This window comes from Triturus cristatus, chromosome 7 (assembly GCF_964204655.1).
Source record: "Triturus cristatus chromosome 7, aTriCri1.1, whole genome shotgun sequence".
In the NCBI taxonomy this organism is placed as follows: domain Eukaryota; kingdom Metazoa; phylum Chordata; class Amphibia; order Caudata; family Salamandridae; genus Triturus; species Triturus cristatus.
The window spans coordinates 1594476561-1594486205 of NC_140590.1; positions in this window are offsets into that span (position 1 = coordinate 1594476561).

Sequence of the window (9645 nt, forward strand, 5' to 3'; positions counted from 1 at the left end):
TTGCAAACAGATGCATTAAAAACATTAGTTAAGATATTTGCCCAAAAGGTCGGTGAATTCATGTATAGGTCAGCGGGGACGCCGTCTGGACCCGGGGCTTTATTCTTTAATGTTTCTTTAATTGCTCTTTCGACCTCCCCCCGATTAAAAATTATTGGGGGCGATGGATAAGATATTTCGGGGGGGCCCCGGTTACTCATTCCACCAACACCGTAAACCTCTTCAAAATGGTGGAGCCAAACATCGTCTTGAATGACACAGTCGGTGTTAGTATTCTCTTGGCCAGAGAGGAAAGGGTCATTAATGACAGCCCAAAACTTGCCACTATCCCGCAAAACACCTATTGACAGTAATTTATCCCAAGCCTCCTTTTTAATTAACTTCTTGCGCCCTTCGATTGCTAATTTATAAGCCTTTCGTAAGTTGACTACATTCCCCCTATGTCTAGGGCTTGTTTTTAGTGCTAGAAGTAGCGCCCGATGTGCAACTACTGTCAAACCACCTAGGGTCAGAGTTGCCACTATTGCTTTTCGAATTAGTGAGGTCCACCGCGATCCGGGAACAAATTTCCTCGAACGCGCTTATGATCTCTTTACCTGCGTGCACACTATCCAGACAAATGGACATCTGACTTCCTACCTCAGTAGTTAAAATCTCTAAAAAGGTGTCGGGCACAACCCTCGTCCACTTTATTCTCCGACCTTGGTCCTTTGCAACTAGGGGGGCCCCCACCCTGTATATACGGCTCTCGGGGGTAGAAATGTCCCCCAGAATCAGCTCAAGAAACACAGGGTTATGATCACTAAAGGACGACGGGACTGCCCCGTATGTCCCCACCAGTTGCAAAAGGCCCGTGGAGATGAAAAAATAGTCTATCACGGTGCCCGAGGATGAACCCTTAAAAGTAGGAACCCTATCCACCCCTTCTATGAGATCGGGTTCAAAAACGTTGCAGTTAGCTAGGAGTTTTTCAAGGGCCTCCCCCTGCCTGGAGTGCTCAAAATGTGGTATTGCAGCTCCAGGCGGACCCTCAAAAGCCCCCTCATAGCAACCATCCCCACAAGGGTGGATATTAAACTCGCCCATTAAAACAAGCTCGAAAGCAGTGCTTTGATTAAGACTATATTCAGAGATAAAAGATCCCAGGGCGGCTATAAGTGTATTTATATTTTCCCTCTCCCTGTGGTTATAAAAATTTATCAAAAGAATGTTTCTGAAATTAGGAAGAACCCATTCTACTATTAGGGAGTTACGAGAACCAGAATCCAACTGCCTAAAAGAACCCACGAGGTTTACAGAAAACGAAAGGATGAGCCCACCCTTAGGTCTACCCATAGTTCCCATCATAGCTGGAACCGTGAAACTAGTATACCCATCTAAGTAAAAACTTGGTGTAGTGTCCCAGGTTTCTTGTGCCGCAATGATATCATGTTTTTTTTATAAAATCCACCCAAATAGCATCAAGCCGCTTTTGCCTGATGCCAGCGACATTCCAGCTAATAATTTTACAACCTGCCGGGCCAACTCCTATGACAGGATTATCTGTAGGGGGGCAAGCTATGGCAGACCGTCAATCGTTGGAGTCTAGGTCTGAAAGGGCGTTGAAACGATTACCTAGCAGCAAAGGTGCCTGTGCCTGATGTATAGGTTGTTGGGGAAATATACTATCAGTACCTTCTGAGATTCGGGCCCCCCGTGTCGCGTACCGGGGGTCACTATATTGTACCAAGTTCGAACTACGAGGAAAAAGGACCTTATGACAAGCAGAGTTGTTATTAGAAGGTCTGGTAGTGTCCACGCTTGACGGTACGGAGGGGTAAAAAAACTGTAGGGGGACTGGTCTTATCCCATCCTGTGCAACTTTTGAACCATCCTAGAACAATTTATATGCTGTGTTGGGGTTATTAAAATTGACTACAATGCAGTCCCCCCTAACTGCCTTTGGGCGGTGCCCTATCCATCCCACCCTTCTGGCCGTAATTATACTGGCGGCGATATCTTTCCCTCCGCTGCAGTAATTCGCGGACCAAGAACTAACCTTCCTCATTAAGGCACCTGTTGTTTCAGACTCACCGGCCTGAAGGTGGGGAACGCCTACAAGCACTGCTACCAGAGGAGCTGCCTCTGGGAGCAAGTCAAGTCTAGAGGGGTTATCACGAGCCGGGTCGGCCAAACTGGGGGATGATTGGTCGGGGGTGCTACTCAAAACATCTTGTCCTTTACCATAAGAACCCCTCAGTGACTTACGTCCGGATGTGGCTTGGGGGACACTGACCTTACTTCTAACAGGATTATGCAAGCTAGGACTGTGACTTGGTTGAGGTTTAGTCGTGTGTACTTCAGCATTGATCCCTGGGGTACTAACAACAGTCGCAGCCAATGTGATCTGCCCCCTAAACTCCTTCATGAAATCATCAATTTTAGCACATTTTGCCAAAAGTCCAGCAACACAAGTGTTCAAAGTGTCCACAATATCCTTAGCCAGGTCTGTAAGGATAGGCTCCAACCGTGATGTGACCAGTGACTCTATCAAATCCCCCAAATCGTCCGCAGATGTAACATTACCAGGCTTGGGTAAGTCTTGAACTTTGGTCTTCCTAAGTTTTTTCTTCTTAGGGCCCGTTACTAGGCCCTGTGTAATTGTTACTGGGGGCTCCTGGCTGTCGTTATTAGCTGTCAAAGGGGCAGCCAGGTCAGTAGTGACAAGAGGGTTGGCTATGGTGACTACAGGCTCCAAGGGGACACTGGGGGCGTTTGCAGACGGGGAATCAGGCTGGGTGCAGGGGGAAGTTGTCGATTGTAGGCCAAGTTCCAACTCCGCGTTTGCTATTTCTTTCGTTAACGCCCCCACGGCTGAAGATAAGTACGAAATTATAGACTCCGACTTCCTTGGGACTTTGGCGTTTTTCCCCCCTTCCCCACAATGGAGCTGCTTACGCTTACCCATTTAGGCGATGTTAGATGGGTGGCCCAGCCCGGCCTCCTTCGGTCCCTGACGGCCACAGACGGCCCGCCCTTTGCCCGGGCTTCGTCCGGCGCCGCCCGCGCGCATTCCGCATGGCGTGGAGGAGGTGCTCCTAATCAAGTCCTTGCCAAGTAAAGGGCGGGACCGGGAATGCTGGCGAGGCCCCTTTGGCTCCTGGGGCTTGTGGTCCTCTGGGCTTCTGCTGCTCTCTGCCCCCGCTGACCGGCGCTGCGTCTCCCGCGAAGCGGGAGGCGCGAGGTCTTCAAGTAGCCCCCAGCAAGTAGAGGGCGGGACCGGGAATGCTGGCGAGGCCCCTTTGGCTCCTGGGGCTTGTGGTCCTCTGGGCTTCTGCTGCTCTCTGCCCCCGCTGACCGGCGCTGCGTCTCCCGCAAAGCGGGAGGCGCAAGGTCTTCAAGTAGCCCCCAGCAAGTAGAGGGAGGGACCGGGAATGCTGGCGAGGCCCCTTTGGCTCCTGGGGCTTGTGGTCCTCTGGGCTTCTGCTGCTCTCTGCCCCCGCTGACCGGCGCTGCGTCTCCCGAGAAGTGGGAGGCGCGAGGTCTTCAAGTAGCCCCCAGCAAGTAGAGGGCGGATTCGTACTTTGATTGTTAGCTTACATTTCTTACCTGTTCATTTTACGCTCACGGGCTCGCTTTGTAATCTGAGCCGCAGCCATATACGCATAGAATGGCCCCGTGGTTATCATTTACAGTTACAGGTACCGCAGCCTACTTGTGGCCTGAGGGGGCGCTCTCGGCCCCGTGGCAGGGCGAGGGGCAAGTGTTCTGCTGTTCAATTGGCGTCGTGACGGCCCGCTGGCCTCGTAGTGAGCGCCTCAAGGGGCCTTCTGCCCATGTGGCAGGGAGAGTGCCCAGCTGTGCCCTCGGGAGGGGTGAGGACCCAGCTGGCTTCGTGTCAAGGAGATGGGCGGGGGTTGGGGGCCTGCAAGGTCTGTGGGGGGCCCAGCGACCACTCGACATAGCAGTGGGAGAAGAGGCCTCCTTGCCCTGTACCAGGGCCAAAGAGAGGTGTGGGCGTGCCCTGCTATGTCCGTGGAGGGATGAGCGAGGGTAGGGGGGTCTGCTGTCCCCGTGGCATGGCGAGAGTCAAGTCTGTCATAAATTACACCTTTCGCTTATACAGTTTTATTTTTATCCAACTACGCAGTGCGTTCTGGGAGTTGTAGTTGCACTTTTCCCAATAAATTGTGGGTTTAAAAGTCCCTACAAATCCGACCGCGGAAAGTGGGCTAAAATGCCCCGACGGGCTGAGGGTGCCAAGTAAAAATGGCGCCGAGCTGGAGATAGCGCTAATGTGTCACATTCATGGTGGAAGGCGCTACACGAGTGGTGATATCTTAACTCGGGCTGCTTGGCAGTGAGAGCTCCGAGCAAGGATATGCGAGGGGAACCGAAGATCAGCGGCCGGCTTACGTGGCTTGTTCGACACATAGCGCAGGAGATGTGAAACTCGAAGCGCCTCTCGCTAATGGGAAGCGTCTGCAGGGCCAGGGAGGCCGCCAGGAACGCATTCATCGGGTCCCCGGGAACCAAAACCCAGAGCAAAATAATAAACCCGTCCCTTCCCTTCGCTGTTTGCAGTTGGAGTAATTTCACTGGGCGAGGGCGGGCGTCTAAATATTTCCAGATGGTGTCTGTAGGTTTCGGCTTTCCAAGCGGAGGGCGAGGCCTGGTGACCCGGGGTGGAAAGTGGGGACTTATTGAGCGGGAGGCGGTGGTACTGAGATGGGGCGAGTGGAGGGGGGGTGGGGGGAGGCTCTGCAGGATTGGGGGAGAGTGTATGGGGTGGGGGGAGCTATTGACTGTAGTGTTGAGCGAGGGGGGGTGGGTGGAGGGGAGGCATGGTTTAAATGCAAGGGAGAATGATGTCAAGTGTGACCAGAAACGCCTAAATGGTGCCATTGCAAAGTCACAGATTGCATTTTTATGACACTTACAAGCCCGCCCCCAGACGACAATATCGAATCAGATTTATTTTATAAATTCTGAGTGAAATGGACAGTTCGGCGGTGAACATCTTGTGAAGAATAGGCACAATAAAGCGCTTACAAATGAACGTTTTGAAGTGCTGCACGTCTGTTTCTAAGCGCTGTCTCCCTAGTGAAGGATGTCCAACGTGGGTCTCGGAAGGCCGCATCATGTCAGATTTTTACGTTAGATAATTGTGCAAACAATGGCCATACATTTTATATTTTATATAGTGAATGGTTATCACGATGTGTCATGAGCCCGTGGATGACACCATTCCATTATTTTGAGGTCATCAGACTGTGAATTACTTAATTCCCTAAATTCCGTAATGGCCAGAGCTGCTGACTTTGGATCTGGGGCATTGAGCCGCGCGGGGCACGCTGCAGTAATCCCCCTCCGGCAGGGGGCGGGGAGATGCAGGCTTCTCCTCAACCGTCGTCTATTTGGGGCGGCTGCGTAAGTCTTCTAAGAAGGGGTCGGATGACGGGGGGTAGGCTCTGGGTAGTAGGGCTAGAATAAGCCACCTGTGGGGCAGGTGGAGAGAGCCCGAGGGTGGGCACATGGAGGAGGCGGGGCTTGCGAGAGAAGGACACTTGGGGCAATGGGAATCTGCAGCAGGAGGGAGGGATTAGTGAGAAAACTTCCCCCCGTGTAGTGCGTGCCCCATGGGGGCGGTGGCCACCTTTGGTGGGAGTGGTCATATAGAGGGATTGGGCCAGGGGAAGGTGTAGTTAGGGAGTAGGGCATCTAGGAAAGGTGGCACACGGATTCGGAGTGGGCTACCTGGAGGACAGAGAAAGATGAGCAGCAGAAACTACTTGGGACAATGCGGATGATGATGGGGGGGGTGTGGCTGATTGGGGACCAGGGCATCTGTGTGTGGATGATGGGGGACCAGGGCATCTGTGTGTGGATGATGGGGGACCAGGGCATCTGTGTGTGGATGATGGGGGACCAGGGCATCTGTGCGTGGCTATTGCAGCAGACTGTTGAAACCTTCTGCTTTTAAAGCCAGACAAGAGATAAACACTGCTTAGTTCGTGTGGTCTCTCTTCAGTGTTTAGTAGCCTGTGCAGGCCCCCATTGCCTACCTGTTGTGATACTTGCATTTTAATATCCTTGGCAGAAAGGGTATGATGCTGAGGGTGTGTGGGACCTTTGGAGCTTTCACTGTGTGTATGTGGCTCTGTGTATGTGTGTGTGGCACTGTGTGTGCGTGTGGCTCTGTGTGTGTGGGTGGCTCTATTTGTGTGTGGGTTGCTCTATGTGAGTGGCCCTGTATGTGTGGGTGGCTGTGTGTGGGTGGCTTTGTGTCTGTGGCTCTGTGTGTGGGTGCAAATGCAATAGGTCTCGCATTGGAGAGTGATTAAGCTATTGACATTGTAAATAACAATGCAGTTTCTTCTACTGTTTTAAAAACAAAAACATAAACAAGAATAATCTCATGAACAATGCCAACAGCTCTAACTTTAACAATGCCGAGACCATTGCATTGTAAATGCTTGTTGATTACGAGTGTTGGTCGGCCTGTGCATGCGCGGTGGCTATTTTGGTGTTTTCTGGTCATCGGAGTGCTTAAATCGAACGGGACAAGCCACGTGTTGCTGCTTTCATCGTCCCAGACCTTCGTTAGTACTCCTGAGTGATGCCCTGTGCCCAAGATTAGGTAGGGTTGGAAAAATCAGCATAGGCATTGCCTAGAATAGCCGGCAGGCCATCTCTCCACTATATATATTCCAGAACAGGAATCAAGCACAAGCGCAAACACCAACGCAGTAATTAATTTAACAAACTTGCAATTAACATCGGCAGAGGAAGCGGTCCTAGGCTTAGGACTATCGTATTGTTCACCCTGTAATTTTAATTTCGCAGATGTGCACATGGATACATATAGGTTTGTGAGGAAGCTCAAACTGAATAAATTCCATCTATTACAACCGAAAAAGATAACAGCACCTTTTATGGATGAAACTGTTGCCAGCCCTTCTTTGTTGACAGCGGGAGATCTCAGTCTGTTTCAAGATGCCTGGTCCTTGCAGAATGAGCAAGAGGGTGAACTTTTGATCAGAGAACAAGTACTGGTGGAAGATAGAGGGGCATGTACAACGCCCTTTAAACCAAAATCTGTTTTTCAGCCAATCATGCTGCACGACAATTTAGATGTTTATCATGAGTTGGTTACTCAAGATTTAAAGAAACTGTATACCGCTACCAATAAAGACCGCCATGGGATAAACAAACAAAATCTCTGTCATAAGCAACTAATGAAAAAGTTGGAATCCGATAACAACATCATTGTGAGACAAGCGGACAATGGGGGCAACGCTGTTTTATGGCCACGCCAGCTCTACATGGAGGAAGCTGGACTTCAACTTGCCGACCCAGCGTGTTACAGAAAAAGCAATATTCATATGGTGAAAACAGCATGGAATGAACACTATCTTAAACTATTGGCTTGGAAAAGTGGGGGATTAATAACAGATGCAGAATACCTTTTTTTTTAAAAAGGAATATCCGGTCATCCCCACTTTCTATCTTATACCTAAGATCCACAAATGTACTGACAAACCACCTGGGAGACCAATTATTTCTGCCATCGATAGCATAATGGAGAATACCTCTAAATATATAGACTATTTCTTACAAGATTGGGTTAAGGGTTTGGTATCCTATGTACAGGACACTTCAGACTTTTTACGTAAAATTGAGCCTGTGGTGTGGAGTTCTGATATGCTTTTAATGACACTTGATGTAGCATCACTCTACACCTCTATCAGGCACTGTGATGATCTAAAAGCGGTGGAGCACTATCTAAATCTGCGGTCAATGAATTACTCTGCGCACAATAAGCTGTTAATCTCAATGGTATCGGCATGTTTGGAACAAAATTTCTTCATTTTTAACAACCAGATTTACCATCAAATTAGGGGAGTCTTGCTTGTTTGCATATGGGGCTGTGGGAGGAGCCTCTTGATGGGGCCACACAAAGCGACCATGGAACAACATGCAATTGTATATTTACAATACATTGATGATTTGTTTTTAATTTGGAGAGGTACGGAGCACAGTGCAAAAGAATTTGTTGATACGCTCAATAATAATTGCCTCAACCTACACTTCACATCAACCATCAACGCGAGGTCTGTTTGTTTTTTAGATGTAGAAGTTTATGTAGACAATAACTCCCTGGCTACAAGGTTGTACAGAAAGCCGACTGCAAGCAACACAGTCCTGCATGCGACAAGTCACCATCTGCATCACCTGATACGCAGCATCCCTTCTGGTGAGATGCTGCGTATCAGGCGGATTTGCAGCACGGACTTAGAATGCGAGGCTGCGCAAGAAGCAAGTAAGCAGCGGTTCTTGGGTAGGGGATATTCACAGAGCGTTATTGACAGTGCTATTAACAAAACTAGAAGCCTGTCCAGAAGAGAGGCACTTACCCCTAGAGTCAAGCCGACTTTGGAGAATGCAATGGCCACCAATAATCAATCTAGGATCACTTTGACCTTTAATAGACAACACCAGGAACTTAGGAAGATATTTTACCGTAACTGGAATCTGGTACAGGGAGATCCAGTCATTGGCAGGTTGGTTCCTAAAAAAACAGCATTGACTTTTAGAAAATCATCTTCCATGAGCAGTACCTTGGTGAGTAGCAGTCCTGAAGTGTCAGTTCCAACTACTTGGATGGCACAGAGCAAGGGATTCAGGAAGTGTCCTAGCTGCAAGGCTTGCAAATTTGGATGCAATAAAACTCAATACAACATCCCTTTCAAATCTGAACCCATCTTGATCAACAAGAAATTGACATGCAAAACCGAGTTTGCGGTGTATGTGCTGGAGTGTCCTTGTGGGTTAAGGTCTGTTGGCAGTACCAAGTTACCGGCCCACAAAAGGATACTCCAGCATATTAGGGCAATCACTGGCAAGGATCAGGCCTATCCTGTCACTAGGCATTTCGAACAAAAACATGAGGGTAAGCCGACATATCTCCAATATTATGTAATACATTCGGTGTTACCGCTTAAACGTGGAGGCAATCGTGAGACAAAGTTGCGCCTCCTGGAAACGCGTTATATTTTGGAGCTCGATACTAAAAACCCTGTAGGGTTAAATGCTAGCGAGGATTTTTATACCTGCCTATAAAATCTCTTTTAAACATTGATTGGTGAAATGTAATGTGGGCTCACATTATTAATTGTGTGTTAAAACAGCTGCTAATTGTATATATTCTGGTTATCTTAAAATGAAATACATTGTTCTGACATATCTCATGTGTATTGTATGAATATGCAAAGAGAAGTTTTTGTTTAATTTTCACTTTATTTATTATAACCATTTTTTTAAATTTGCACTATTTTGCACATATTTAAAGATTGGCATGATATATCTCATTGCAGGGTAATTTATATGACGGACATTGACTTACAAAGGCCCACTTGGGCACAATTTTGCATGAATGCCAGCAGCATAAAAAGTTGTGCATTTTTAAAAAAAGAACTTTTTTACTACTGTGTAGAAAATGGGATAGGCGGTGAATTGACAACAGCTTTAAGTTAAAATTATTTGTACGGCTGGGGATTTTCTTTTATTGTTCAATAATTAATTTGGACAATTTATGAAAATGTGTCTACCGCTCTATCCTGCCTCTTACACATTGTGTTTTAGGGGGAAGAAAATCTTTTAACA